At 47.9% G+C, this 26,567-nt stretch overlaps 37 non-coding genes across 37 annotated transcripts; all 37 read left to right on the top strand.

The window, feature by feature from the left end:
* Window positions 1–70: 70 nt before the first annotated feature.
* On the top strand, window positions 71–142 carry trnag-ucc (transfer RNA glycine (anticodon UCC)). Its single transcript has one exon. It is a non-coding gene; the product is annotated as a tRNA-Gly (tRNA).
* A 1,226-nt stretch (window positions 143–1,368) lies between these two features.
* On the top strand, window positions 1,369–1,483 carry LOC127980112 (U5 spliceosomal RNA). Its single transcript, XR_008159149.1, has one exon. It is a non-coding gene; the product is annotated as a U5 spliceosomal RNA (small nuclear RNA).
* Window positions 1,484–1,768: 285 nt separating this feature from the next.
* On the top strand, window positions 1,769–1,840 carry trnag-ucc (transfer RNA glycine (anticodon UCC)). The gene has a single exon. It is a non-coding gene; the product is annotated as a tRNA-Gly (tRNA).
* A 272-nt stretch (window positions 1,841–2,112) lies between these two features.
* On the top strand, window positions 2,113–2,184 carry trnag-ucc (transfer RNA glycine (anticodon UCC)). Its single transcript has one exon. It is a non-coding gene; the product is annotated as a tRNA-Gly (tRNA).
* A 1,223-nt stretch (window positions 2,185–3,407) lies between these two features.
* Window positions 3,408–3,522, top strand: LOC127980998 (U5 spliceosomal RNA). Its single transcript, XR_008159993.1, has one exon. It is a non-coding gene; the product is annotated as a U5 spliceosomal RNA (small nuclear RNA).
* A 285-nt stretch (window positions 3,523–3,807) lies between these two features.
* trnag-ucc (transfer RNA glycine (anticodon UCC)) lies at window positions 3,808–3,879 on the top strand. The gene has a single exon. It is a non-coding gene; the product is annotated as a tRNA-Gly (tRNA).
* A 272-nt stretch (window positions 3,880–4,151) lies between these two features.
* Window positions 4,152–4,223, top strand: trnag-ucc (transfer RNA glycine (anticodon UCC)). The gene has a single exon. It is a non-coding gene; the product is annotated as a tRNA-Gly (tRNA).
* A 1,227-nt stretch (window positions 4,224–5,450) lies between these two features.
* Window positions 5,451–5,565, top strand: LOC127980111 (U5 spliceosomal RNA). Its single transcript, XR_008159148.1, has one exon. It is a non-coding gene; the product is annotated as a U5 spliceosomal RNA (small nuclear RNA).
* A 285-nt stretch (window positions 5,566–5,850) lies between these two features.
* trnag-ucc (transfer RNA glycine (anticodon UCC)) lies at window positions 5,851–5,922 on the top strand. The gene has a single exon. It is a non-coding gene; the product is annotated as a tRNA-Gly (tRNA).
* A 273-nt stretch (window positions 5,923–6,195) lies between these two features.
* On the top strand, window positions 6,196–6,267 carry trnag-ucc (transfer RNA glycine (anticodon UCC)). Its single transcript has one exon. It is a non-coding gene; the product is annotated as a tRNA-Gly (tRNA).
* A 1,223-nt stretch (window positions 6,268–7,490) lies between these two features.
* LOC127980110 (U5 spliceosomal RNA) lies at window positions 7,491–7,605 on the top strand. Its single transcript, XR_008159147.1, has one exon. It is a non-coding gene; the product is annotated as a U5 spliceosomal RNA (small nuclear RNA).
* A 285-nt stretch (window positions 7,606–7,890) lies between these two features.
* trnag-ucc (transfer RNA glycine (anticodon UCC)) lies at window positions 7,891–7,962 on the top strand. The gene has a single exon. It is a non-coding gene; the product is annotated as a tRNA-Gly (tRNA).
* A 272-nt stretch (window positions 7,963–8,234) lies between these two features.
* trnag-ucc (transfer RNA glycine (anticodon UCC)) lies at window positions 8,235–8,306 on the top strand. Its single transcript has one exon. It is a non-coding gene; the product is annotated as a tRNA-Gly (tRNA).
* A 1,223-nt stretch (window positions 8,307–9,529) lies between these two features.
* LOC127980109 (U5 spliceosomal RNA) lies at window positions 9,530–9,644 on the top strand. The gene has a single exon (XR_008159146.1). It is a non-coding gene; the product is annotated as a U5 spliceosomal RNA (small nuclear RNA).
* Window positions 9,645–9,929: 285 nt separating this feature from the next.
* On the top strand, window positions 9,930–10,001 carry trnag-ucc (transfer RNA glycine (anticodon UCC)). The gene has a single exon. It is a non-coding gene; the product is annotated as a tRNA-Gly (tRNA).
* Window positions 10,002–10,273: 272 nt separating this feature from the next.
* Window positions 10,274–10,345, top strand: trnag-ucc (transfer RNA glycine (anticodon UCC)). The gene has a single exon. It is a non-coding gene; the product is annotated as a tRNA-Gly (tRNA).
* Window positions 10,346–11,571: 1,226 nt separating this feature from the next.
* Window positions 11,572–11,686, top strand: LOC127980934 (U5 spliceosomal RNA). Its single transcript, XR_008159933.1, has one exon. It is a non-coding gene; the product is annotated as a U5 spliceosomal RNA (small nuclear RNA).
* Window positions 11,687–11,971: 285 nt separating this feature from the next.
* On the top strand, window positions 11,972–12,043 carry trnag-ucc (transfer RNA glycine (anticodon UCC)). Its single transcript has one exon. It is a non-coding gene; the product is annotated as a tRNA-Gly (tRNA).
* Window positions 12,044–12,315: 272 nt separating this feature from the next.
* trnag-ucc (transfer RNA glycine (anticodon UCC)) lies at window positions 12,316–12,387 on the top strand. The gene has a single exon. It is a non-coding gene; the product is annotated as a tRNA-Gly (tRNA).
* A 1,228-nt stretch (window positions 12,388–13,615) lies between these two features.
* LOC127980107 (U5 spliceosomal RNA) lies at window positions 13,616–13,730 on the top strand. The gene has a single exon (XR_008159144.1). It is a non-coding gene; the product is annotated as a U5 spliceosomal RNA (small nuclear RNA).
* Window positions 13,731–14,015: 285 nt separating this feature from the next.
* trnag-ucc (transfer RNA glycine (anticodon UCC)) lies at window positions 14,016–14,087 on the top strand. The gene has a single exon. It is a non-coding gene; the product is annotated as a tRNA-Gly (tRNA).
* Window positions 14,088–15,115: 1,028 nt separating this feature from the next.
* Window positions 15,116–15,230, top strand: LOC127980233 (U5 spliceosomal RNA). The gene has a single exon (XR_008159267.1). It is a non-coding gene; the product is annotated as a U5 spliceosomal RNA (small nuclear RNA).
* Window positions 15,231–15,515: 285 nt separating this feature from the next.
* On the top strand, window positions 15,516–15,587 carry trnag-ucc (transfer RNA glycine (anticodon UCC)). The gene has a single exon. It is a non-coding gene; the product is annotated as a tRNA-Gly (tRNA).
* A 1,568-nt stretch (window positions 15,588–17,155) lies between these two features.
* On the top strand, window positions 17,156–17,270 carry LOC127980232 (U5 spliceosomal RNA). Its single transcript, XR_008159266.1, has one exon. It is a non-coding gene; the product is annotated as a U5 spliceosomal RNA (small nuclear RNA).
* Window positions 17,271–17,555: 285 nt separating this feature from the next.
* trnag-ucc (transfer RNA glycine (anticodon UCC)) lies at window positions 17,556–17,627 on the top strand. Its single transcript has one exon. It is a non-coding gene; the product is annotated as a tRNA-Gly (tRNA).
* A 271-nt stretch (window positions 17,628–17,898) lies between these two features.
* On the top strand, window positions 17,899–17,970 carry trnag-ucc (transfer RNA glycine (anticodon UCC)). Its single transcript has one exon. It is a non-coding gene; the product is annotated as a tRNA-Gly (tRNA).
* Window positions 17,971–19,196: 1,226 nt separating this feature from the next.
* On the top strand, window positions 19,197–19,311 carry LOC127980231 (U5 spliceosomal RNA). Its single transcript, XR_008159265.1, has one exon. It is a non-coding gene; the product is annotated as a U5 spliceosomal RNA (small nuclear RNA).
* A 285-nt stretch (window positions 19,312–19,596) lies between these two features.
* On the top strand, window positions 19,597–19,668 carry trnag-ucc (transfer RNA glycine (anticodon UCC)). The gene has a single exon. It is a non-coding gene; the product is annotated as a tRNA-Gly (tRNA).
* Window positions 19,669–19,938: 270 nt separating this feature from the next.
* Window positions 19,939–20,010, top strand: trnag-ucc (transfer RNA glycine (anticodon UCC)). Its single transcript has one exon. It is a non-coding gene; the product is annotated as a tRNA-Gly (tRNA).
* Window positions 20,011–21,236: 1,226 nt separating this feature from the next.
* LOC127980230 (U5 spliceosomal RNA) lies at window positions 21,237–21,351 on the top strand. Its single transcript, XR_008159264.1, has one exon. It is a non-coding gene; the product is annotated as a U5 spliceosomal RNA (small nuclear RNA).
* Window positions 21,352–21,636: 285 nt separating this feature from the next.
* trnag-ucc (transfer RNA glycine (anticodon UCC)) lies at window positions 21,637–21,708 on the top strand. Its single transcript has one exon. It is a non-coding gene; the product is annotated as a tRNA-Gly (tRNA).
* Window positions 21,709–21,978: 270 nt separating this feature from the next.
* trnag-ucc (transfer RNA glycine (anticodon UCC)) lies at window positions 21,979–22,050 on the top strand. The gene has a single exon. It is a non-coding gene; the product is annotated as a tRNA-Gly (tRNA).
* A 1,228-nt stretch (window positions 22,051–23,278) lies between these two features.
* Window positions 23,279–23,393, top strand: LOC127980229 (U5 spliceosomal RNA). The gene has a single exon (XR_008159263.1). It is a non-coding gene; the product is annotated as a U5 spliceosomal RNA (small nuclear RNA).
* Window positions 23,394–23,678: 285 nt separating this feature from the next.
* trnag-ucc (transfer RNA glycine (anticodon UCC)) lies at window positions 23,679–23,750 on the top strand. Its single transcript has one exon. It is a non-coding gene; the product is annotated as a tRNA-Gly (tRNA).
* Window positions 23,751–25,317: 1,567 nt separating this feature from the next.
* Window positions 25,318–25,432, top strand: LOC127980228 (U5 spliceosomal RNA). Its single transcript, XR_008159262.1, has one exon. It is a non-coding gene; the product is annotated as a U5 spliceosomal RNA (small nuclear RNA).
* A 285-nt stretch (window positions 25,433–25,717) lies between these two features.
* On the top strand, window positions 25,718–25,789 carry trnag-ucc (transfer RNA glycine (anticodon UCC)). The gene has a single exon. It is a non-coding gene; the product is annotated as a tRNA-Gly (tRNA).
* Window positions 25,790–26,064: 275 nt separating this feature from the next.
* trnag-ucc (transfer RNA glycine (anticodon UCC)) lies at window positions 26,065–26,136 on the top strand. The gene has a single exon. It is a non-coding gene; the product is annotated as a tRNA-Gly (tRNA).
* The last annotated feature ends 431 nt before the right edge of the window (window positions 26,137–26,567 follow it).

Raw genomic sequence — 26,567 nt, 5'->3', positions numbered from 1 at the left:
ATTGTGTCAATGCAACTGAACAACATTAATTAGGAACACAGTGCGTCAATAAAGCTGCTGACTTCCACCTGCGTTGGTGGTATAGTGGTGAGCATAGCTGCCTTCCAAGCAGTTGACCCGGGTTCGATTCCCGGCCAACGCATGTCCTTTGGCTCGGGCTGACGTCGAAGCAGAACTCCTTCTGTGACCTGCGACTCCAACCAAAAATTTTGGATGGATCGTTCGGAAGACGAAAAGAACCAGCTCTCCCCGTCGGGGAATCGAACCCCGGTCTTCCGCGTGACAGGCGGAGATACTGTCCACTATACTAACGAGGAGCCGTGCATGCTGCCGTTTCTCCCCCAACCGACGGCACTGCACTGACATAACTAAACAATGCATGGCTTCTTCTGACGCAGACCCAGCCCTAGCACCGTAAAATTTCTGATGGACCCATCATTAGCTGAAGTCGCATAACACTTGGAACACTACCCGTAGCAGGGGTCATTGTTTGGACTCTTTTTTTTTTTTTTTTTTTTTTAAATTGCGCTTTAAACAAAAAGTATTGCGACAATGCAACTGAACAACATTAATTAGGAACACAGTGCGTCAAAAAGCAAAATGACAGTTAAAGGCATTTCGTTATTGAAATCTTTGATGACATCATTCAGCTAAGTTCAGTTTTAAATAGTATCTGTGCAATAATTTGCAATCAAGTCAACGATATCTCTGTACATGAAGTGTCCCAAGCTCCGCCTGCCAGAGGCGACAGAGGCAAGAAACCAAAACTCGATCGGTGAAAAGATGGAGAAAAAACCCGGTGAGAAACCAGGCTCAGTCGGGGAGACAGTTCTCCCCTTGTCAGACGAAACCAGTAGATCAGCTCCAGGCTGCAGGAATGTCAGACTGTGCAGAAGAATCATCTTTTTCCTGTGGTCTTGTCCAGGTGGTCTTTACAGGGGATTTGTATCTGCGGCTCATCTAGTTGTCACGGTCTCCGCTGTGTTTCTGGGCCATAGAGGTCCTTTCTAGGTGTTGATCCACCATCTTCTCTGGATACGGACTGGATCCGGGTGACTGAAGCGGTTACAGACTGGATCTGGTGGCTACGGTGACCTCGGAATAAGGGATTTCTTTAAAAGACTTTTTTTTTCATATAAGATTTTATCCAACTTTTCAGATAGAGGCATGAGAAAGAGATTGCCTTGATTGGGCTTTTGGTTATTGGTGGGCCGAGGGGACTTTTTTGAGTTTTACTCCTCAATTTTGGAGTGGGGGGGGGGGGGTGCTGACGAAACACATGTGGGCAGGCGTTGTCACCCTTGATGACCCTTGGCGAGCGTAGTAGTTTAACAGAGGCAGCGCACAGGCCCGAGCGTTTGCAGACACAGCTCGAGTTTCTCTTCATTGTCGCATAAATCTTTCGCCTTTTACTAAAGATTTCCGTGGAGGGGAACTTTTGCGAGTGACATGTATTTTTGGGTGCTCTGCTCACTGCAGAGCTACATCGAAATGTCAAGAGCAGAATCAGTTCGACCGTCCGCCAGCATGCTGCCAGAGGGCTTGCCCCTGGTCATCGTCTGAATGGGCACTCTCTGCGTTTGACCACTTCGTGTTTATTCAGCCGGATGGGAAGGCAGCGTTTTCTTGTACGTGACGGGATGTAAATTCTTGAAGGCTCTCTTTAGTGACGGGTCTGAACAAAGATCTCATCTGCTCCTCTAGCCCTATCGGCGACTCGTGCACTTCGAGTCTTCTTACTGACGGCGCAAGTTGCTGAATGCCTGCTGCGTTGGTGGTATAGTGGTGAGCATAGCTGCCTTCCAAGCAGTTGACCCGGGTTCGATTCCCGGCCAACGCATGTCCTTTGGCTCGGGCTGACGTCGAAGCAGAACTCCCTCTGTGACCTGTGCCTCCACCCAAAACTTTTGGATGGAATAATATCGGATGGACCCATCATTAGCTGAAGTCGCATAACACTTGCAACACTACCCGTAGCAGGGGTCATTGTTTGGACTCTTTTTTTTTTTTTTTTTTTTTAAATTGCGCTTTAAACAAAAAGTATTGTGTCAATGCAACTGAACAACATTAATTAGGAACACAGTGCGTCAATAAAGCTGCTGAATTCCACCTGCGTTGGTGGTATAGTGGTGAGCATAGCTGCCTTCCAAGCAGTTGACCCGGGTTCGATTCCCGGCCAACGCATGTCCTTTGGCTCGGGCTGACGTCGAAGCAGAACTCCTTCTGTGACCTGCGACTCCAACCAAACATTTTGGATGGATCGTTCGGAAGACGAAAAGAACCAGCTCTCCCCGTCGGGGAATCGAACCCCGGTCTTCCGCGTGACAGGCGGAGATACTGTCCACTATACTAACGAGGAGCCGTGCATGCTGCCGTTTCTCCCCCAACCGACGGCACTGCACTGACATAACTAAACAATGCATGGCTTCTTCTGACGCAGACCCAGCCCTAGCACCGTAAAATTTCTGATGGACCCATCATTAGCTGAAGTCGCATAACACTTGGAACACTACCCGTAGCAGGCGTCATTGTTTGGACTCTTTTTTTTTTTTCTTTTTTTTTAAATTGCGCTTTAAACAAAAAGTATTGCATCAATGCAACTGAACAACATTAATTAGGAACACAGTGCGTCAAAAAGCAAAATGACAGTTAAAGGCATTTCGTTATTGAACTCTTTGATGACATCATTCAGCTAAGTTCAGTTTTAAATAGTATCTGTGCAATAATTTGCAATCAAGTCAACGATATCTCTGTACATGAAGTGTCCCAAGCTCCGCCTGCCAGAGGCGACAAAGGCAAGAAACCAAAACTCGATCGGTGAAAAGATGGAGAAAAAACCCGGTGAGAAACCAGGCTCAGTCGGGGAGACAGTTCTCCCCTTGTCAGACGAAACCAGTAGATCAGCTCCAGGCTGCAGGAATGTCAGACTGTGCAGAAGAATCATCTGTTTCCTGTGGTCTTGTCCAGGTGGTCTTTACAGGGGATTTGTATCTGCGGCTCATCTAGTTGTCACGGTCTCCACTGTGTTTCTGGGCCATAGAGGTCCTTTCTAGGTGTTGATCCACCATCTTCTCTGGATACGGACTGGATCCGGGTGACTGAAGCGGATACAGACTGGATCTGGTGGCTACGGTGACCTCGGAATAAGGGATTTCTTTAAAAGACTTTTTTTTTTCATATAAGATTTTATCCAACTTTTCAGATAGAGGCATGAGAAAGAGATTGCCTTGATTGGGCTTTTGGTTATTGGTGGGCCGAGGGGACTTTTTTGAGTTTTACTCCTCCGTTTTGGAGTGGGGGGGGGTGCTGACGAAACACATGTGGGCAGGCGTTGTCACCCTTGATGACCCTTGGCGAGCGTAGTAGTTTAACAGAGGCAGCGCACAGGCCCGAGCGTTTGCAGAAACAGCTCGAGTTTCTCTTCATTGTCGCATAAATCTTTCGCCTTTTACTAAAGATTTCCGTGGAGGGGAACTTTTGCAAGTGACATGTATTTTTGGGTGCTCTGCTCACTGCAGAGCTACATCGAAATGTCAAGAGCAGAATCAGTTTGACCGTCCGCCAGCATGCTGCGAGAGGGCTTGCCCCTGGTCATCGTCTGAATGGGCACTCTCTGCGTTTGACCACTTCGTGTTTATTCAGCCGGATGGGAAGGCAGCGTTTTCTTGTACGTGACGGGATGCAAATTCTTGAAGGCTCTCTTTAGTGACGGGTCCAAACAAAGATCTCATCTGCTCCTCTAGCCCTATCGGCGACTCGTGCACTTCGAGCCTTCTTACTGACGGCGCAAGTTGCTGAATGCCTGCTGCGTTGGTGGTATAGTGGTGAGCATAGCTGCCTTCCAAGCAGTTGACCCGGGTTCGATTCCCGGCCAACGCATGTCCTTTGGCTCGGGCTGACGTCGAAGCAGAACTCCCTCTGTGACCTGTGCCTCCACCCAAAACTTTTGGATGGAATAATATCGGATGGACCCATCATTAGCTGAAGTCGCATAACACTTGCAACACTACCCGTAGCAGGGGTCATTGTTTGGACTCTTTTTTTTTTTTTTTTTTTTTAAATTGCGCTTTAAACAAAAAGTATTGTGTCAATGCAACTGAACAACATTAATTAGGAACACAGTGCGTCAATAAAGCTGCTGACTTCCACCTGCGTTGGTGGTATAGTGGTGAGCATAGCTGCCTTCCAAGCAGTTGACCCGGGTTCGATTCCCGGCCAACGCATGTCCTTTGGCTCGGGCTGACGTCGAAGCAGAACTCCTTCTGTGACCTGCGACTCCAACCAAAAATTTTGGATGGATCGTTCGGAAGACGAAAAGAACCAGCTCTCCCCGTCGGGGAATCGAACCCCGGTCTTCCGCGTGACAGGCGGAGATACTGTCCACTATACTAACGAGGAGCCGTGCATGCTGCCGTTTCTCCCCCAACCGACGGCACTGCACTGACATAACTAAACAATGCATGGCTTCTTCTGACGCAGACCCAGCCCTAGCACCGTAAAATTTCTGATGGACCCATCATTAGCTGAAGTCGCATAACACTTGGAACACTACCCGTAGCAGGGGTCATTGTTTGGACTCTTTTTTTTTTTTTTTTTTTTTTTAAATTGCGCTTTAAACAAAAAGTATTGCGTCAATGCAACTGAACAACATTAATTAGGAACACAGTGCGTCAAAAAGCAAAATGACAGTTAAAGGCATTTCGTTATTGAACTCTTTGATGACATCATTCAGCTAAGTTCAGTTTTAAATAGTATCTGTGCAATAATTTGCAATCAAGTCAACGATATCTCTGTACATGAAGTGTCCCAAGCTCCGCCTGCCAGAGGCGACAGAGGCAAGAAACCAAAACTCGATCGGTGAAAAGATGGAGAAAAAACCCGGTGAGAAACCAGGCTCAGTCGGGGAGACAGTTCTCCCCTTGTCAGACGAAACCAGTAGATCAGCTCCAGGCTGCAGGAATGTCAGACTGTGCAGAAGAATCATCTGTTTCCTGTGGTCTTGTCCAGGTGGTCTTTACAGGGGATTTGTATCTGCGGCTCATCTAGTTGTCACGGTCTCCGCTGTGTTTCTGGGCCATAGAGGTCCTTTCTAGGTGTTGATCCACCATCTTCTCTGGATACGGACTGGATCCGGGTGACTGAAGCGGTTACAGACTGGATCTGGTGGCTACGGTGACCTCGGAATAAGGGATTTCTTTAAAAGACTTTTTTTTTCATATAAGATTTTATCCAACTTTTCAGATAGAGGCATGAGAAAGAGATTGCCTTGATTGGGCTTTTGGTTATTGGTGGGCCGAGGGGACTTTTTTGAGTTTTACTCCTCAATTTTGGAGTGGGGGGGGGGGGGTGCTGACGAAACACATGTGGGCAGGCGTTGTCACCCTTGATGACCCTTGGCGAGCGTAGTAGTTTAACAGAGGCAGCGCACAGGCCCGAGCGTTTGCAGACACAGCTCGAGTTTCTCTTCATTGTCGCATAAATCTTTCGCCTTTTACTAAAGATTTCCGTGGAGGGGAACTTTTGCGAGTGACATGTATTTTTGGGTGCTCTGCTCACTGCAGAGCTACATCGAAATGTCAAGAGCAGAATCAGTTTGACCGTCCGCCAGCATGCTGCCAGAAGGCTTGCCCCTGGTCATCGTCTGAATGGGCACTCTCTGCGTTTGACCACTTCGTGTTTATTCAGCCGGATGGGAAGGCAGCGTTTTCTTGTACGTGACGGGATGCAAATTCTTGAAGGCTCTCTTTAGTGACGGGTCTGAACAAAGATCTCATCTGCTCCTCTAGCCCTATCGGCGACTCGTGCACTTCGAGTCTTCTTACTGACGGCGCAAGTTGCTGAATGCCTGCTGCGTTGGTGGTATAGTGGTGAGCATAGCTGCCTTCCAAGCAGTTGACCCGGGTTCGATTCCCGGCCAACGCATGTCCTTTGGCTCGGGCTGACGTCGAAGCAGAACTCCCTCTGTGACCTGTGCCTCCACCCAAAACTTTTGGATGGAATAATATCGGATGGACCCATCATTAGCTGAAGTCGCATAACACTTGCAACACTACCCGTAGCAGGGGTCATTGTTTGGACTCTTTTTTTTTTTTTTTTTTTTTTAAATTGCGCTTTAAACAAAAAGTATTGTGTCAATGCAACTGAACAACATTAATTAGGAACACAGTGCGTCAATAAAGCTGCTGAATTCCACCTGCGTTGGTGGTATAGTGGTGAGCATAGCTGCCTTCCAAGCAGTTGACCCGGGTTCGATTCCCGGCCAACGCATGTCCTTTGGCTCGGGCTGACGTCGAAGCAGAACTCCTTCTGTGACCTGCGACTCCAACCAAACATTTTGGATGGATCGTTCGGAAGACGAAAAGAACCAGCTCTCCCCGTCGGGGAATCGAACCCCGGTCTTCCGCGTGACAGGCGGAGATACTGTCCACTATACTAACGAGGAGCCGTGCATGCTGCCGTTTCTCCCCCAACCGACGGCACTGCACTGACATAACTAAACAATGCATGGCTTCTTCTGACGCAGACCCAGCCCTAGCACCGTAAAATTTCTGATGGACCCATCATTAGCTGAAGTCGCATAACACTTGGAACACTACCCGTAGCAGGCGTCATTGTTTGGACTCTTTTTTTTTTTTCTTTTTTTTTAAATTGCGCTTTAAACAAAAAGTATTGCATCAATGCAACTGAACAACATTAATTAGGAACACAGTGCGTCAAAAAGCAAAATGACAGTTAAAGGCATTTCGTTATTGAACTCTTTGATGACATCATTCAGCTAAGTTCAGTTTTAAATAGTATCTGTGCAATAATTTGCAATCAAGTCAACGATATCTCTGTACATGAAGTGTCCCAAGCTCCGCCTGCCAGAGGCGACAAAGGCAAGAAACCAAAACTCGATCGGTGAAAAGATGGAGAAAAAACCCGGTGAGAAACCAGGCTCAGTCGGGGAGACAGTTCTCCCCTTGTCAGACGAAACCAGTAGATCAGCTCCAGGCTGCAGGAATGTCAGACTGTGCAGAAGAATCATCTGTTTCCTGTGGTCTTGTCCAGGTGGTCTTTACAGGGGATTTGTATCTGCGGCTCATCTAGTTGTCACGGTCTCCACTGTGTTTCTGGGCCATAGAGGTCCTTTCTAGGTGTTGATCCACCATCTTCTCTGGATACGGACTGGATCCGGGTGACTGAAGCGGATACAGACTGGATCTGGTGGCTACGGTGACCTCGGAATAAGGGATTTCTTTAAAAGACTTTTTTTTTTCATATAAGATTTTATCCAACTTTTCAGATAGAGGCATGAGAAAGAGATTGCCTTGATTGGGCTTTTGGTTATTGGTGGGCCGAGGGGACTTTTTTGAGTTTTACTCCTCCGTTTTGGAGTGGGGGGGGGTGCTGACGAAACACATGTGGGCAGGCGTTGTCACCCTTGATGACCCTTGGCGAGCGTAGTAGTTTAACAGAGGCAGCGCACAGGCCCGAGCGTTTGCAGAAACAGCTCGAGTTTCTCTTCATTGTCGCATAAATCTTTCGCCTTTTACTAAAGATTTCCGTGGAGGGGAACTTTTGCGAGTGACATGTATTTTTGGGTGCTCTGCTCACTGCAGAGCTACATCGAAATGTCAAGAGCAGAATCAGTTTGACCGTCCGCCAGCATGCTGCGAGAGGGCTTGCCCCTGGTCATCGTCTGAATGGGCACTCTCTGCGTTTGACCACTTCGTGTTTATTCAGCCGGATGGGAAGGCAGCGTTTTCTTGTACGTGACGGGATGCAAATTCTTGAAGGCTCTCTTTAGTGACGGGTCCAAACAAAGATCTCATCTGCTCCTCTAGCCCTATCGGCGACTCGTGCACTTCGAGCCTTCTTACTGACGGCGCAAGTTGCTGAATGCCTGCTGCGTTGGTGGTATAGTGGTGAGCATAGCTGCCTTCCAAGCAGTTGACCCGGGTTCGATTCCCGGCCAACGCATGTCCTTTGGCTCGGGCTGACGTCGAAGCAGAACTCCCTCTGTGACCTGTGCCTCCACCCAAAACTTTTGGATGGAATAATATCGGATGGACCCATCATTAGCTGAAGTCGCATAACACTTGCAACACTACCCGTAGCAGGGGTCATTGTTTGGACTCTTTTTTTTTTTTTTTTTTTTTAAATTGCGCTTTAAACAAAAAGTATTGTGTCAATGCAACTGAACAACATTAATTAGGAACACAGTGCGTCAATAAAGCTGCTGACTTCCACCTGCGTTGGTGGTATAGTGGTGAGCATAGCTGCCTTCCAAGCAGTTGACCCGGGTTCGATTCCCGGCCAACGCATGTCCTTTGGCTCGGGCTGACGTCGAAGCAGAACTCCTTCTGTGACCTGCGACTCCAACCAAACATTTTGGATGGATCGTTCGGAAGACGAAAAGAACCAGCTCTCCCCGTCGGGGAATCGAACCCCGGTCTTCCGCGTGACAGGCGGAGATACTGTCCACTATACTAACGAGGAGCCGTGCATGCTGCCGTTTCTCCCCCAACCGACGGCACTGCACTGACATAACTAAACAATGCATGGCTTCTTCTGACGCAGACCCAGCCCTAGCACCGTAAAATTTCTGATGGACCCATCATTAGCTGAAGTCGCATAACACTTGGAACACTACCCGTAGCAGGCGTCATTGTTTGGACTCTTTTTTTTTTTTCTTTTTTTTTAAATTGCGCTTTAAACAAAAAGTATTGCGTCAATGCAACTGAACAACATTAATTAGGAACACAGTGCGTCAAAAAGCAAAATGACAGTTAAAGGCATTTCGTTATTGAACTCTTTGATGACATCATTCAGCTAAGTTCAGTTTTAAATAGTATCTGTGCAATAATTTGCAATCAAGTCAACGATATCTCTGTACATGAAGTGTCCCAAGCTCCGCCTGCCAGAGGCGACAAAGGCAAGAAACCAAAACTCGATCGGTGAAAAGATGGAGAAAAAACCCGGTGAGAAACCAGGCTCAGTCGGGGAGACAGTTCTCCCCTTGTCAGACGAAACCAGTAGATCAGCTCCAGGCTGCAGGAATGTCAGACTGTGCAGAAGAATCATCTGTTTCCTGTGGTCTTGTCCAGGTGGTCTTTACAGGGGATTTGTATCTGCGGCTCATCTAGTTGTCACGGTCTCCACTGTGTTTCTGGGCCATAGAGGTCCTTTCTAGGTGTTGATCCACCATCTTCTCTGGATACGGACTGGATCCGGGTGACTGAAGCGGATACAGACTGGATCTGGTGGCTACGGTGACCTCGGAATAAGGGATTTCTTTAAAAGACTTTTTTTTTTCATATAAGATTTTATCCAACTTTTCAGATAGAGGCATGAGAAAGAGATTGCCTTGATTGGGCTTTTGGTTATTGGTGGGCCGAGGGGACTTTTTTGAGTTTTACTCCTCCGTTTTGGAGTGGGGGGGGGTGCTGACGAAACACATGTGGGCAGGCGTTGTCACCCTTGATGACCCTTGGTGAGCGTAGTAGTTTAACAGAGGCAGCGCACAGGCCCGAGCGTTTGCAGAAACAGCTCGAGTTTCTCTTCATTGTCGCATAAATCTTTCGCCTTTTACTAAAGATTTCCGTGGAGGGGAACTTTTGCGAGTGACATGTATTTTTGGGTGCTCTGCTCACTGCAGAGCTACATCGAAATGTCAAGAGCAGAATCAGTTTGACCGTCCGCCAGCATGCTGCGAGAGGGCTTGCCCCTGGTCATCGTCTGAATGGGCACTCTCTGCGTTTGACCACTTCGTGTTTATTCAGCCGGATGGGAAGGCAGCGTTTTCTTGTACGTGACGGGATGCAAATTCTTGAAGGCTCTCTTTAGTGACGGGTCCAAACAAAGATCTCATCTGCTCCTCTAGCCCTATCGGCGACTCGTGCACTTCGAGCCTTCTTACTGACGGCGCAAGTTGCTGAATGCCTGCTGCGTTGGTGGTATAGTGGTGAGCATAGCTGCCTTCCAAGCAGTTGACCCGGGTTCGATTCCCGGCCAACGCATGTCCTTTGGCTCGGGCTGACGTCGAAGCAGAACTCCCTCTGTGACCTGTGCCTCCACCCAAAACTTTTGGATGGAATAATATCGGATGGACCCATCATTAGCTGAAGTCGCATAACACTTGCAACACTACCCGTAGCAGGGGTCATTGTTTGGACTCTTTTTTTTTTTTTTTTTTTTTAAATTGCGCTTTAAACAAAAAGTATTGTGTCAATGCAACTGAACAACATTAATTAGGAACACAGTGCGTCAATAAAGCTGCTGACTTCCACCTGCGTTGGTGGTATAGTGGTGAGCATAGCTGCCTTCCAAGCAGTTGACCCGGGTTCGATTCCCGGCCAACGCATGTCCTTTGGCTCGGGCTGACGTCGAAGCAGAACTCCTTCTGTGACCTGCGACTCCAACCAAAAATTTTGGATGGATCGTTCGGAAGACGAAAAGAACCAGCTCTCCCCGTCGGGGAATCGAACCCCGGTCTTCCGCGTGACAGGCGGAGATACTGTCCACTATACTAACGAGGAGCCGTGCATGCTGCCGTTTCTCCCCCAACCGACGGCACTGCACTGACATAACTAAACAATGCATGGCTTCTTCTGACGCAGACCCAGCCCTAGCACCGTAAAATTTCTGATGGACCCATCATTAGCTGAAGTCGCATAACACTTGGAACACTACCCGTAGCAGGGGTCATTGTTTGGACTCTTTTTTTTTTTTTTTTTTTTTTTAAATTGCGCTTTAAACAAAAAGTATTGCGTCAATGCAACTGAACAACATTAATTAGGAACACAGTGCGTCAAAAAGCAAAATGACAGTTAAAGGCATTTCGTTATTGAACTCTTTGATGACATCATTCAGCTAAGTTCAGTTTTAAATAGTATCTGTGCAATAATTTGCAATCAAGTCAACGATATCTCTGTACATGAAGTGTCCCAAGCTCCGCCTGCCAGAGGCGACAGAGGCAAGAAACCAAAACTCGATCGGTGAAAAGATGGAGAAAAAACCCGGTGAGAAACCAGGCTCAGTCGGGGAGACAGTTCTCCCCTTGTCAGACGAAACCAGTAGATCAGCTCCAGGCTGCAGGAATGTCAGACTGTGCAGAAGAATCATCTGTTTCCTGTGGTCTTGTCCAGGTGGTCTTTACAGGGGATTTGTATCTGCGGCTCATCTAGTTGTCACGGTCTCCGCTGTGTTTCTGGGCCATAGAGGTCCTTTCTAGGTGTTGATCCACCATCTTCTCTGGATACGGACTGGATCCGGGTGACTGAAGCGGTTACAGACTGGATCTGGTGGCTACGGTGACCTCGGAATAAGGGATTTCTTTAAAAGACTTTTTTTTTTCATATAAGATTTTATCCAACTTTTCAGATAGAGGCATGAGAAAGAGATTGCCTTGATTGGGCTTTTGGTTATTGGTGGGCCGAGGGGACTTTTTTGAGTTTTACTCCTCCGTTTTGGAGTGGGGGGGGGGGTGCTGACGAAACACATGTGGGCAGGCGTTGTCACCCTTGATGACCCTTGGCGAGCGTAGTAGTTTAACAGAGGCAGCGCACAGGCCCGAGCGTTTGCAGACACAGCTCGAGTTTCTCTTCATTGTCGCATAAATCTTTCGCCTTTTACTAAAGATTTCCGTGGAGGGCAACTTTTGCGAGTGACATGTATTTTTGGGTGCTCTGCTCACTGCAGAGCTACATCGAAATGTCAAGAGCAGAATCAGTTTGACCGTCCGCCAGCATGCTGCGAGAGGGCTTGCCCCTGGTCATCGTCTGAATGGGCACTCTCTGCGTTTGACCACTTCGTGTTTATTCAGCCGGATGGGAAGGCAGCGTTTTCTTGTACGTGACGGGATGCAAATTCTTGAAGGCTCTCTTTAGTGACGGGTCCAAACAAAGATCTCATCTGCTCCTCTAGCCCTATCGGCGACTCGTGCACTTCGAGCCTTCTTACTGACGGCGCAAGTTGCTGAATGCCTGCTGCGTTGGTGGTATAGTGGTGAGCATAGCTGCCTTCCAAGCAGTTGACCCGGGTTCGATTCCCGGCCAACGCATGTCCTTTGGCTCGGGCTGACGTCGAAGCAGAACTCCCTCTGTGACCTGTGCCTCCACCCAAAACTTTTGGATGGAATAATATCGGATGGACCCATCATTAGCTGAAGTCGCATAACACTTGCAACACTACCCGTAGCAGGGGTCATTGTTTGGACTCTTTTTTTTTTTTTTTTTTTTTAAATTGCGCTTTAAACAAAAAGTATTGTGTCAATGCAACTGAACAACATTAATTAGGAACACAGTGCGTCAATAAAGCTGCTGACTTCCACCTGCGTTGGTGGTATAGTGGTGAGCATAGCTGCCTTCCAAGCAGTTGACCCGGGTTCGATTCCCGGCCAACGCATGTCCTTTGGCTCGGGCTGACGTCGAAGCAGAACTCCTTCTGTGACCTGCGACTCCAACCAAAAATTTTGGATGGATCGTTCGGAAGACGAAAAGAACCAGCTCTCCCCGTCGGGGAATCGAACCCCGGTCTTCCGCGTGACAGGCGGAGAAACTGTCCACTATACTAACGAGGAGCCGTGCATGCTGCCGTTTCTCCCCCAACCGACGGCACTGCACTGACATAACTAAACAATGCATGGCTTCTTCTGACGCAGACCCAGCCCTAGCACCGTAAAATTTCTGATGGACCCATCATTAGCTGAAGTCGCATAACACTTGGAACACTACCCGTAGCAGGGGTCATTGTTTGGACTCTTTTTTTTTTTTTTTTTTTTTTTTTAAATTGCGCTTTAAACAAAAAGTATTGCGACAATGCAACTGAACAACATTAATTAGGAACACAGTGCGTCAAAAAGCAAAATGACAGTTAAAGGCATTTCGTTATTGAAATCTTTGATGACATCATTCAGCTAAGTTCAGTTTTAAATAGTATCTGTGCAATAATTTGCAATCAAGTCAACGATATCTCTGTACATGAAGTGTCCCAAGCTCCGCCTGCCAGAGGCGACAGAGGCAAGAAACCAAAACTCGATCGGTGAAAAGATGGAGAAAAAACCCGGTGAGAAACCAGGCTCAGTCGGGGAGACAGTTCTCCCCTTGTCAGACGAAACCAGTAGATCAGCTCCAGGCTGCAGGAATGTCAGACTGTGCAGAAGAATCATCTTTTTCCTGTGGTCTTGTCCAGGTGGTCTTTACAGGGGATTTGTATCTGCGGCTCATCTAGTTGTCACGGTCTCCGCTGTGTTTCTGGGCCATAGAGGTCCTTTCTAGGTGTTGATCCACCATCTTCTCTGGATACGGACTGGATCCGGGTGACTGAAGCGGTTACAGACTGGATCTGGTGGCTACGGTGACCTCGGAATAAGGGATTTCTTTAAAAGACTTTTTTTTTCATATAAGATTTTATCCAACTTTTCAGATAGAGGCATGAGAAAGAGATTGCCTTGATTGGGCTTTTGGTTATTGGTGGGCCGAGGGGACTTTTTTGAGTTTTACTCCTCAATTTTGGAGTGGGGGGGGGGGGTGCTGACGAAACACATGTGGGCAGGCGTTGTCACCCTTGATGACCCTTGGCGAGCGTAGTAGTTTAACAGAGGCAGCGCACAGGCCCGAGCGTTTGCAGACACAGCTCGAGTTTCTCTTCATTGTCGCATAAATCTTTCGCCTTTTACTAAAGATTTCCGTGGAGGGGAACTTTTGCGAGTGACATGTATTTTTGGGTGCTCTGCTCACTGCAGAGCTACATCGAAATGTCAAGAGCAGAATCAGTTTGACCGTCCGCCAGCATGCTGCCAGAGGGCTTGCCCCTGGTCATCGTCTGAATGGGCACTCTCTGCGTTTGACCACTTCGTGTTTATTCAGCCGGATGGGAAGGCAGCGTTTTCTTGTACGTGACGGGATGCAAATTCTTGAAGGCTCTCTTTAGTGACGGGTCTGAACAAAGATCTCATCTGCTCCTCTAGCCCTATCGGCGACTCGTGCACTTCGAGTCTTCTTACTGACGGCGCAAGTTGCTGAATGCCTGCTGCGTTGGTGGTATAGTGGTGAGCATAGCTGCCTTCCAAGCAGTTGACCCGGGTTCGATTCCCGGCCAACGCATGTCCTTTGGCTCGGGCTGACGTCGAAGCAGAACTCCCTCTGTGACCTGTGCCTCCACCCAAAACTTTTGGATGGAATAATATCGGATGGACCCATCATTAGCTGAAGTCGCATAACACTTGCAACACTACCCGTAGCAGGGGTCATTGTTTGGACTCTTTTTTTTTTTTTCTTTTTTTTTAAATTGCGCTTTAAACAAAAAGTATTGCGTCAATGCAACTGAACAACATTAATTAGGAACACAGTGCGTCAAAAAGCAAAATGACAGTTAAAGGCATTTCGTTATTGAACTCTTTGATGACATCATTCAGCTAAGTTCAGTTTTAAATAGTATCTGTGCAATAATTTGCAATCAAGTCAACGATATCTCTGTACATGAAGTGTCCCAAGCTCCGCCTGCCAGAGGCGACAGAGGCAAGAAACCAAAACTCGATCGGTGAAAAGATGGAGAAAAAACCCGGTGAGAAACCAGGCTCAGTCGGGGAGACAGTTCTCCCCTTGTCAGACGAAACCAGTAGATCAGCTCCAGGCTGCAGGAATGTCAGACTGTGCAGAAGAATCATCTGTTTCCTGTGGTCTTGTCCAGGTGGTCTTTACAGGGGATTTGTATCTGCGGCTCATCTAGTTGTCACGGTCTCCGCTGTGTTTCTGGGCCATAGAGGTCCTTTCTAGGTGTTGATCCACCATCTTCTCTGGATACGGATTGGATCCGGGTGACTGAAGCGGTTACAGACTGGATCTGGTGGCTACGGTGACCTCGGAATAAGGGATTTCTTTAAAATACTTTTTTTTTCATATAAGATTTTATCCAACTTTTCAGATAGAGGCATGAGAAAGAGATTGCCTTGATTGGGCTTTTGGTTATTGGTGGGCCGAGGGGACTTTTTTGAGTTTTACTCCTCCGTTTTGGAGTGGGGGGGGGGGGTGCTGACGAAACACATGTGGGCAGGCGTTGTCACCCTTGATGACCCTTGGCGAGCATAGTAGTTTAACAGAGGCAGCGCACAGGCCCGAGCGTTTGGAGACACAGCTCGAGTTTCTCTTCATTGTCGCATAAATCTTTCGCCTTTTACTAAAGATTTCCGTGGAGGGGAACTTTTGCGAGTGACCTGTATTTTTGGGTGCTCTGCTCACTGCAGAGCTACATCGAAATGTCAAGAGCAGAATCAGTTTGACCGTCTGCCAGCATGCTGCGAGAGGGCTTGCCACTGGTCATCGTCTGAATGGGCACTCTCTGCGTTTGACCACTTCGTGTTTATTTAGCCGGATGGGAAGGCAGCGTTTTCTTGTACGTGACGGGATGCAAATTCTTGAAGGCTCTCTTTAGTGACGGGTCTGAACAAAGATCTCATCTGCTCCTCTAGCCCTATCGGCGACTCGTGCACTTCGAGTCTTCTTACTGACGGCGCAAGTTGCTGAATGCCTGCTGCGTTGGTGGTATAGTGGTGAGCATAGCTGCCTTCCAAGCAGTTGACCCGGGTTCGATTCCCGGCCAACGCATGTCCTTTGGCTCGGGCTGACGTCGAAGCAGAACTCCCTCTGTGACCTGTGCCTCCACCCAAAACTTTTGGATGGAATAATATCGGATGGACCCATCATTAGCTGAAGTCGCATAACACTTGCAACACTACCCGTAGCAGGGGTCATTGTTTGGACTCTTTTTTTTTTTTTTTTTTTAAATTGCGCTTTAAACAAAAAGTATTGTGTCAATGCAACTGAACAACATTAATTAGGAACACAGTGCGTCAATAAAGCTGCTGACTTCCACCTGCGTTGATGGTATAGTGGTGAGCATAGCTGCCTTCCAAGCAGTTGACCCGGGTTCGATTCCCGGCCAACGCATGTCCTTTGGCTCGGGCTGACGTCGAAGCAGAACTCCTTCTGTGACCTGCGACTCCAACCAAAAATTTTGGATGGATCGTTCGGAAGACGAAAAGAACCAGTTCTCCCCGTCGGGGAATCGAACCCCGGTCTTCCGCGTGACAGGCGGAGATACTGTCCACTATACTAACGAGGAGCCGTGCATGCTGCCGTTTCTCCCCCAACCGACGGCACTGCACTGACATAACTAAACAATGCATGGCTTCTTCTGACGCAGACCCAGCCCTAGCACCGTAAAATTTCTGATGGACCCATCATTAGCTGAAGTCGCATAACACTTGGAACACTACCCGTAGCAGGGGTCATTGTTTGGACTCTTTTTTTTTTTTTTTTTTTTTTAAATTGCGCTTTAAACAAAAAGTATTGCGTCAATGCAACTGAACAACATTAATTAGGAACACAGTGCGTCAAAAAGCAAAATGACAGTTAAAGGCATTTCGTTATTGAACTCTTTGATGACATCATTCAGCTAAGTTCAGTTTTAAATAGTATCTGTGCAATAATTTGCAATCAAGTCAACGATATCTCTGTACATGAAGTGTCCCAAGCTCCGCCTGCCAGAGGCGACAGAGGCAAGAAACCAAAACTCGATCGGTGAAAAGATGGAGAAAAAACCCGGTGAGAAACCAGGCTCAGTCGGGGAGACAGTTCTCCCCTTGTCAGACGAAACCAGTAGATCAGCTCCAGGCTGCAGGAATGTCAGACTGTGCAGAAGAATCATCTGTTTCCTGTGGTCTTGTCCAGGTGGTCTTTACAGGGGATTTGTATCTGCGGCTCATCTAGTTGTCACGGTCTCCGCTGTGTTTCTGGGCCATAGAGGTCCTTTCTAGGTGTTGATCCACCATCTTCTCTGGATACGGATTGGATCCGGGTGACTGAAGCGGTTACAGACTGGATCTGGTGGCTACGGTGACCTCGGAATAAGGGATTTCTTTAAAATACTTTTTTTTTCATATAAGATTTTATCCAACTTTTCAGATAGAGGCATGAGAAAGAGATTGCCTTGATTGGGCTTTTGGTTATTGGTGGGCCGAGGGGACTTTTTTGAGTTTTACTCCTCCGTTTTGGAGTGGGGGGGGGGGGGTGCTGACGAAACACATGTGGGCAGGCGTTGTCACCCTTGATGACCCTTGGCGAGCGTAGTAGTTTAACAGAGGCAGCGCACAGGCCCGAGCGTTTGGAGACACAGCTCGAGTTTCTCTTCATTGTCGCATAAATCTTTCGCCTTTTACTAAAGATTTCCGTGGAGGGGAACTTTTGCGAGTGACCTGTATTTTTGGGTGCTCTGCTCACTGCAGAGCTACATCGAAATGTCAAGAGCAGAATCAGTTTGACCGTCTGCCAGCATGCTGCGAGAGGGCTTGCCACTGGTCATCGTCTGAATGGGCACTCTCTGCGTTTGACCACTTCGTGTTTATTTAGCCGGATGGGAAGGCAGCGTTTTCTTGTACGTGACGGGATGCAAATTCTTGAAGGCTCTCTTTAGTGACGGGTCTGAACAAAGATCTCATCTGCTCCTCTAGCCCTATCGGCGACTCGTGCACTTCGAGTCTTCTTACTGACGGCGCAAGTTGCTGAATGCCTGCTGCGTTGGTGGTATAGTGGTGAGCATAGCTGCCTTCCAAGCAGTTGACCCGGGTTCGATTCCCGGCCAACGCATGTCCTTTGGCTCGGGCTGACGTCGAAGCAGAACTCCCTCTGTGACCTGTGCCTCCACCCAAAACTTTTGGATGGAATAATATCGGATGGACCCATCATTAGCTGAAGTCGCATAACACTTGCAACACTACCCGTAGCAGGGGTCATTGTTTGGACTCTTTTTTTTTTTTTTTTTTTTAAATTGCGCTTTAAACAAAAAGTATTGTGTCAATGCAACTGAACAACATTAATTAGGAACACAGTGCGTCAATAAAGCTGCTGACTTCCACCTGCGTTGGTGGTATAGTGGTGAGCATAGCTGCCTTCCAAGCAGTTGACCCGGGTTCGATTCCCGGCCAACGCATGTCCTTTGGCTCGGGCTGACGTCGAAGCAGAACTCCTTCTGTGACCTGCGACTCCAACCAAAAATTTTGGATGGATCGTTCGGAAGACGAAAAGAACCAGCTCTCCCCGTCGGGGAATCGAACCCCGGTCTTCCGCGTGACAGGCGGAGATACTGTCCACTATACTAACGAGGAGCCGTGCATGCTGCCGTTTCTCCCCCAACCGACGGCACTGCACTGACATAACTAAACAATGCATGGCTTCTTCTGACGCAGACCCAGCCCTAGCACCGTAAAATTTCTGATGGACACATCATTAGCTGAAGTCGCATAACACTTGGAACACTACCCGTAGCAGGGGTCATTGTTTGGACTCTTTTTTTTTTTTTTTTTTTAAATTGCGCTTTAAACAAAAAGTATTGCGTCAATGCAACTGAACAACATTAATTAGGAACACAGTGCGTCAAAAAGCAAAATGACAGTTAAAGGCATTTCGTTATTGAACTCTTTGATGACATCATTCAGCTAAGTTCAGTTTTAAATAGTATCTGTGCAATAATTTGCAATCAAGTCAACGATATCTCTGTACATGAAGTGTCCCAAGCTCCGCCTGCCAGAGGCGACAGAGGCAAGAAACCAAAACTCGATCGGTGAAAAGATGGAGAAAAAACCCGGTGAGAAACCAGGCTCAGTCGGGGAGACAGTTCTCCCCTTGTCAGACGAAACCAGTAGATCAGCTCCAGGCTGCAGGAATGTCAGACTGTGCAGAAGAATCATCTGTTTCCTGTGGTCTTGTCCAGGTGGTCTTTACAGGGGATTTGTATCTGCGGCTCATCTAGTTGTCACGGTCTCCGCTGTGTTTCTGGGCCATAGAGGTCCTTTCTAGGTGTTGATCCACCATCTTCTCTGGATACGGATTGGATCCGGGTGACTGAAGCGGTTACAGACTGGATCTGGTGGCTACGGTGACCTCGGAATAAGGGATTTCTTTAAAATACTTTTTTTTTCATATAAGATTTTATCCAACTTTTCAGATAGAGGCATGAGAAAGAGATTGCCTTGATTGGGCTTTTGGTTATTGGTGGGCCGAGGGGACTTTTTTGAGTTTTACTCCTCCGTTTTGGAGTGGGGGGGGGGGGGGGGTGCTGACGAAACACATGTGGGCAGGCGTTGTCACCCTTGATGACCCTTGGCGAGCGTAGTAGTTTAACAGAGGCAGCGCACAGGCCCCAGCGTTTGGAGACACAGCTCGAGTTTCTCTTCATTGTCGCATAAATCTTTCGCCTTTTACTAAAGATTTCCGTGGAGGGGAACTTTTGCGAGTGACCTGTATTTTTGGGTGCTCTGCTCACTGCAGAGCTACATCGAAATGTCAAGAGCAGAATCAGTTTGACCGTCCGCCAGCATGCTGCGAGAGGGCTTGCCACTGGTCATCGTCTGAATGGGCACTCTCTGCGTTTGACCACTTCGTGTTTATTTAGCCGGATGGGAAGGCAGCGTTTTCTTGTACGTGACGGGATGCAAATTCTTGAAGGCTCTCTTTAGTGACGGGTCTGAACAAAGATCTCATCTGCTCCTCTAGCCCTATCGGCGACTCGTGCACTTCGAGTCTTCTTACTGACGGCGCAAGTTGCTGAATGCCTGCTGCGTTGGTGGTATAGTGGTGAGCATAGCTGCCTTCCAAGCAGTTGACCCGGGTTCGATTCCCGGCCAACGCATGTCCTTTGGCTCGGGCTGACGTCGAAGCAGAACTCCCTCTGTGACCTGTGCCTCCACCCAAAACTTTTGGATGGAATAATATCGGATGGACCCATCATTAGCTGAAGTCGCATAACACTTGCAACACTACCCGTAGCAGGGGTCATTGTTTGGACTCTTTTTTTTTTTTTTTTTTTAAATTGCGCTTTAAACAAAAAGTATTGTGTCAATGCAACTGAACAACATTAATTAGGAACACAGTGCGTCAATAAAGCTGCTGACTTCCACCTGCGTTGGTGGTATAGTGGTGAGCATAGCTGCCTTCCAAGCAGTTGACCCGGGTTCGATTCCCGGCCAACGCATGTCCTTTGGCTCGGGCTGACGTCGAAGCAGAACTCCTTCTGTGACCTGCGACTCCAACCAAAAATTTTGGATGGATCGTTCGGAAGACGAAAAGAACCAGTTCTCCCCGTCGGGGAATCGAACCCCGGTCTTCCGCGTGACAGGCGGAGATACTGTCCACTATACTAACGAGGAGCCGTGCATGCTGCCGTTTCTCCCCCAACCGACGGCACTGCACTGACATAACTAAACAATGCATGGCTTCTTCTGACGCAGACCCAGCCCTAGCACCGTAAAATTTCTGATGGACCCATCATTAGCTGAAGTCGCATAACACTTGGAACACTACCCGTAGCAGGGGTCATTGTTTGGACTCTTTTTTTTTTTTTTTTTTTTTTAAATTGCGCTTTAAACAAAAAGTATTGCGTCAATGCAACTGAACAACATTAATTAGGAACACAGTGCGTCAAAAAGCAAAATGACAGTTAAAGGCATTTCGTTATTGAACTCTTTGATGACATCATTCAGCTAAGTTCAGTTTTAAATAGTATCTGTGCAATAATTTGCAATCAAGTCAACGATATCTCTGTACATGAAGTGTCCCAAGCTCCGCCTGCCAGAGGCGACAGAGGCAAGAAACCAAAACTCGATCGGTGAAAAGATGGAGAAAAAACCCGGTGAGAAACCAGGCTCAGTCGGGGAGACAGTTCTCCCCTTGTCAGACGAAACCAGTAGATCAGCTCCAGGCTGCAGGAATGTCAGACTGTGCAGAAGAATCATCTGTTTCCTGTGGTCTTGTCCAGGTGGTCTTTACAGGGGATTTGTATCTGCGGCTCATCTAGTTGTCACGGTCTCCGCTGTGTTTCTGGGCCATAGAGGTCCTTTCTAGGTGTTGATCCACCATCTTCTCTGGATACGGATTGGATCCGGGTGACTGAAGCGGTTACAGACTGGATCTGGTGGCTACGGTGACCTCGGAATAAGGGATTTCTTTAAAATACTTTTTTTTTCATATAAGATTTTATCCAACTTTTCAGATAGAGGCATGAGAAAGAGATTGCCTTGATTGGGCTTTTGGTTATTGGTGGGCCGAGGGGACTTTTTTGAGTTTTACTCCTCCGTTTTGGAGTGGGGGGGGGGGGGTGCTGACGAAACACATGTGGGCAGGCGTTGTCACCCTTGATGACCCTTGGCGAGCGTAGTAGTTTAACAGAGGCAGCGCACAGGCCCGAGCGTTTGGAGACACAGCTCGAGTTTCTCTTCATTGTCGCATAAATCTTTCGCCTTTTACTAAAGATTTCCGTGGAGGGGAACTTTTGCGAGTGACCTGTATTTTTGGGTGCTCTGCTCACTGCAGAGCTACATCGAAATGTCAAGAGCAGAATCAGTTTGACCGTCTGCCAGCATGCTGCGAGAGGGCTTGCCACTGGTCATCGTCTGAATGGGCACTCTCTGCGTTTGACCACTTCGTGTTTATTTAGCCGGATGGGAAGGCAGCGTTTTCTTGTACGTGACGGGATGCAAATTCTTGAAGGCTCTCTTTAGTGACGGGTCTGAACAAAGATCTCATCTGCTCCTCTAGCCCTATCGGCGACTCGTGCACTTCGAGTCTTCTTACTGACGGCGCAAGTTGCTGAATGCCTGCTGCGTTGGTGGTATAGTGGTGAGCATAGCTGCCTTCCAAGCAGTTGACCCGGGTTCGATTCCCGGCCAACGCATGTCCTTTGGCTCGGGCTGACGTCGAAGCAGAACTCCCTCTGTGACCTGTGCCTCCACCCAAAACTTTTGGATGGAATAATATCGGATGGACCCATCATTAGCTGAAGTCGCATAACACTTGCAACACTACCCGTAGCAGGGGTCATTGTTTGGACTCTTTTTTTTTTTTTTTTTTTAAATTGCGCTTTAAACAAAAAGTATTGTGTCAATGCAACTGAACAACATTAATTAGGAACACAGTGCGTCAATAAAGCTGCTGACTTCCACCTGCGTTGGTGGTATAGTGGTGAGCATAGCTGCCTTCCAAGCAGTTGACCCGGGTTCGATTCCCGGCCAACGCATGTCCTTTGGCTCGGGCTGACGTCGAAGCAGAACTCCTTCTGTGACCTGCGACTCCAACCAAAAATTTTGGATGGATCGTTCGGAAGACGAAAAGAACCAGTTCTCCCCGTCGGGGAATCGAACCCCGGTCTTCCGCGTGACAGGCGGAGATACTGTCCACTATACTAACGAGGAGCCGTGCATGCTGCCGTTTCTCCCCCAACCGACGGCACTGCACTGACATAACTAAACAATGCATGGCTTCTTCTGACGCAGACCCAGCCCTAGCACCGTAAAATTTCTGATGGACCCATCATTAGCTGAAGTCGCATAACACTTGGAACACTACCCGTAGCAGGGGTCATTGTTTGGACTCTTTTTTTTTTTTTTTTTTTTTTAAATTGCGCTTTAAACAAAAAGTATTGCGTCAATGCAACTGAACAACATTAATTAGGAACACAGTGCGTCAAAAAGCAAAATGACAGTTAAAGGCATTTCGTTATTGAACTCTTTGATGACATCATTCAGCTAAGTTCAGTTTTAAATAGTATCTGTGCAATAATTTGCAATCAAGTCAACGATATCTCTGTACATGAAGTGTCCCAAGCTCCGCCTGCCAGAGGCGACAGAGGCAAGAAACCAAAACTCGATCGGTGAAAAGATGGAGAAAAAACCCGGTGAGAAACCAGGCTCAGTCGGGGAGACAGTTCTCCCCTTGTCAGACGAAACCAGTAGATCAGCTCCAGGCTGCAGGAATGTCAGACTGTGCAGAAGAATCATCTGTTTCCTGTGGTCTTGTCCAGGTGGTCTTTACAGGGGATTTGTATCTGCGGCTCATCTAGTTGTCACGGTCTCCGCTGTGTTTCTGGGCCATAGAGGTCCTTTCTAGGTGTTGATCCACCATCTTCTCTGGATACGGATTGGATCCGGGTGACTGAAGCGGTTACAGACTGGATCTGGTGGCTACGGTGACCTCGGAATAAGGGATTTCTTTAAAATACTTTTTTTTTCATATAAGATTTTATCCAACTTTTCAGATAGAGGCATGAGAAAGAGATTGCCTTGATTGGGCTTTTGGTTATTGGTGGGCCGAGGGGACTTTTTTGAGTTTTACTCCTCCGTTTTGGAGTGGGGGGGGGGGGGGGTGCTGACGAAACACATGTGGGCAGGCGTTGTCACCCTTGATGACCCTTGGCGAGCGTAGTAGTTTAACAGAGGCAGCGCACAGGCCCGAGCGTTTGGAGACACAGCTCGAGTTTCTCTTCATTGTCGCATAAATCTTTCGCCTTTTACTAAAGATTTCCGTGGAGGGGAACTTTTGCGAGTGACCTGTATTTTTGGGTGCTCTGCTCACTGCAGAGCTACATCGAAATGTCAAGAGCAGAATCAGTTTGACCGTCTGCCAGCATGCTGCGAGAGGGCTTGCCACTGGTCATCGTCTGAATGGGCACTCTCTGCGTTTGACCACTTCGTGTTTATTTAGCCGGATGGGAAGGCAGCGTTTTCTTGTACGTGACGGGATGCAAATTCTTGAAGGCTCTCTTTAGTGATGGGTCTGAACAAAGATCTCATCTGCTCCTCTAGCCCTATCGGCGACTCGTGCACTTCGAGTCTTCTTACTGACGGCGCAAGTTGCTGAATGCCTGCTGCGTTGGTGGTATAGTGGTGAGCATAGCTGCCTTCCAAGCAGTTGACCCGGGTTCGATTCCCGGCCAACGCATGTCCTTTGGCTCGGGCTGACGTCGAAGCAGAACTCCCTCTGTGACCTGTGCCTCCACCCAAAACTTTTGGATGGAATAATATCGGATGGACCCATCATTAGCTGAAGTCGCATAACACTTGCAACACTACCCGTAGCAGGGGTCATTGTTTGGACTCTTTTTTTTTTTTTTTTTTTAAATTGCGCTTTAAACAAAAAGTATTGTGTCAATGCAACTGAACAACATTAATTAGGAACACAGTGCGTCAATAAAGCTGCTGACTTCCACCTGCGTTGATGGTATAGTGGTGAGCATAGCTGCCTTCCAAGCAGTTGACCCGGGTTCGATTCCCGGCCAACGCATGTCCTTTGGCTCGGGCTGACGTCGAAGCAGAACTCCTTCTGTGACCTGCGACTCCAACCAAAAATTTTGGATGGATCGTTCGGAAGACGAAAAGAACCAGTTCTCCCCGTCGGGGAATCGAACCCCGGTCTTCCGCGTGACAGGCGGAGATACTGTCCACTATACTAACGAGGAGCCGTGCATGCTGCCGTTTCTCCCCCAACCGACGGCACTGCACTGACATAACTAAACAATGCATGGCTTCTTCTGACGCAGACCCAGCCCTAGCACCGTAAAATTTCTGATGGACCCATCATTAGCTGAAGTCGCATAACACTTGGAACACTACCCGTAGCAGGGGTCATTGTTTGGACTCTTTTTTTTTTTTTTTTTATTTTAAATTGCGCTTTAAACAAAAAGTATTGCGTCAATGCAACTGAACAACATTAATTAGGAACACAGTGCGTCAAAAAGCAAAATGACAGTTAAAGGCATTTCGTTATTGAACTCTTTGATGACATCATTCAGCTAAGTTCAGTTTTAAATAGTATCTGTGCAATAATTTGCAATCAAGTCAACGATATCTCTGTACATGAAGTGTCCCAAGCTCCGCCTGCCAGAGGCGACAGAGGCAAGAAACCAAAACTCGATCGGTGAAAAGATGGAGAAAAAACCCGGTGAGAAACCAGGCTCAGTCGGGGAGACAGTTCTCCCCTTGTCAGACGAAACCAGTAGATCAGCTCCAGGCTGCAGGAATGTCAGACTGTGCAGAAGAATCATCTGTTTCCTGTGGTCTTGTCCAGGTGGTCTTTACAGGGGATTTGTATCTGCGGCTCATCTAGTTGTCACGGTCTCCGCTGTGTTTCTGGGCCATAGAGGTCCTTTCTAGGTGTTGATCCACCATCTTCTCTGGATACGGACTGGATCCGGGTGACTGAAGCGGTTACAGACTGGATCTGGTGGCTACGGTGACCTCGGAATAAGGGATTTCTTTAAAATACTTTTTTTTTCATATAAGATTTTATCCAACTTTTCAGATAGAGGCATGAGAAAGAGATTGCCTTGATTGGGCTTTTGGTTATTGGTGGGCCGAGGGGACTTTTTTGAGTTTTACTCCTCCGTTTTGGAGTGGGGGGGGGGGGTGCTGACGAAACACATGTGGGCAGGCGTTGTCACCCTTGATGACCCTTGGCGAGCGTAGTAGTTTAACAGAGGCAGCGCACAGGCCCGAGCGTTTGGAGACACAGCTCGAGTTTCTCTTCATTGTCGCATAAATCTTTCGCCTTTTACTAAAGATTTCCGTGGAGGGGAACTTTTGCGAGTGACCTGTATTTTTGGGTGCTCTGCTCACTGCAGAGCTACATCGAAATGTCAAGAGCAGAATCAGTTTGACCGTCCGCCAGCATGCTGCGAGAGGGCTTGCCCCTGGTCATCGTCTGAATGGGCACTCTCTGCGTTTGACCACTTCGTGTTTATTTAGCCGGATGGGAAGGCAGCGTTTTCTTGTACGTGACGGGATGCAAATTCTTGAAGGCTCTCTTTAGTGACGGGTCCGAACAAAGATCTCATCTGCTCCTCTAGCCCTATCGGCGACTCGTGCACTTCGAGCCTTCTTACTGACGGCGCAAGTTGCTGAGTGCCTGCTGCGTTGGTGGTATAGTGGTGAGCATAGCTGCCTTCCAAGCAGTTGACCCGGGTTCGATTCCCGGCCAACGCATGTCCTTTGGCTCGGGCTGACGTCGAAGCAGAACTCCCTCTGTGACCTGTGCCTCCACCCAAAACTTTTGGATGGAATAATATCGGATGGACCCATCATTAGCTGAAGTCGCATAACACTTGCAACACTACCCGTAGCAGGGGTCATTGTTTGGACTCTTTTTTTTTTTTTTTTTTTTTTTTAAATTGCGCTTTAAACAAAAAGTATTGTGTCAATGCAACTGAACAACATTAATTAGGAACACAGTGCGTCAATAAAGCTGCTGACTTCCACCTGCGTTGGTGGTATAGTGGTGAGCATAGCTGCCTTCCAAGCAGTTGACCCGGGTTCGATTCCCGGCCAACGCATGTCCTTTGGCTCGGGCTGACGTCGAAGCAGAACTCCTTCTGTGACCTGCGACTCCAACCAAAAATTTTGGATGGATCGTTCGGAAGACGAAAAGAACCAGCTCTCCCCGTCGGGGAATCGAACCCCGGTCTTCCGCGTGACAGGCGGAGATACTGTCCACTATACTAACGAGGAGCCGTGCATGCTGCCGTTTCTCCCCCAACCGACGGCACTGCACTGACATAACTAAACAATGCATGGCTTCTTCTGACGCAGACCCAGCCCTAGCACCGTAAAATTTCTGATGGACCCATCATTAGCTGAAGTCGCATAACACTTGGAACACTACCCGTAGCAGGGGTCATTGTTTGGACTCTTTTTTTTTTTTTTTTTTTTTTAAATTGCGCTTTAAACAAAAAGTATTGCGTCAATGCAACTGAACAACATTAAT

Source organism: Carassius gibelio, chromosome B19, assembly GCF_023724105.1.
Source record: "Carassius gibelio isolate Cgi1373 ecotype wild population from Czech Republic chromosome B19, carGib1.2-hapl.c, whole genome shotgun sequence".
NCBI classification, from domain to species: Eukaryota; Metazoa; Chordata; class Actinopteri; order Cypriniformes; family Cyprinidae; genus Carassius; species Carassius gibelio.
This window is presented reverse-complemented; position numbering and strand designations above follow the sequence as displayed.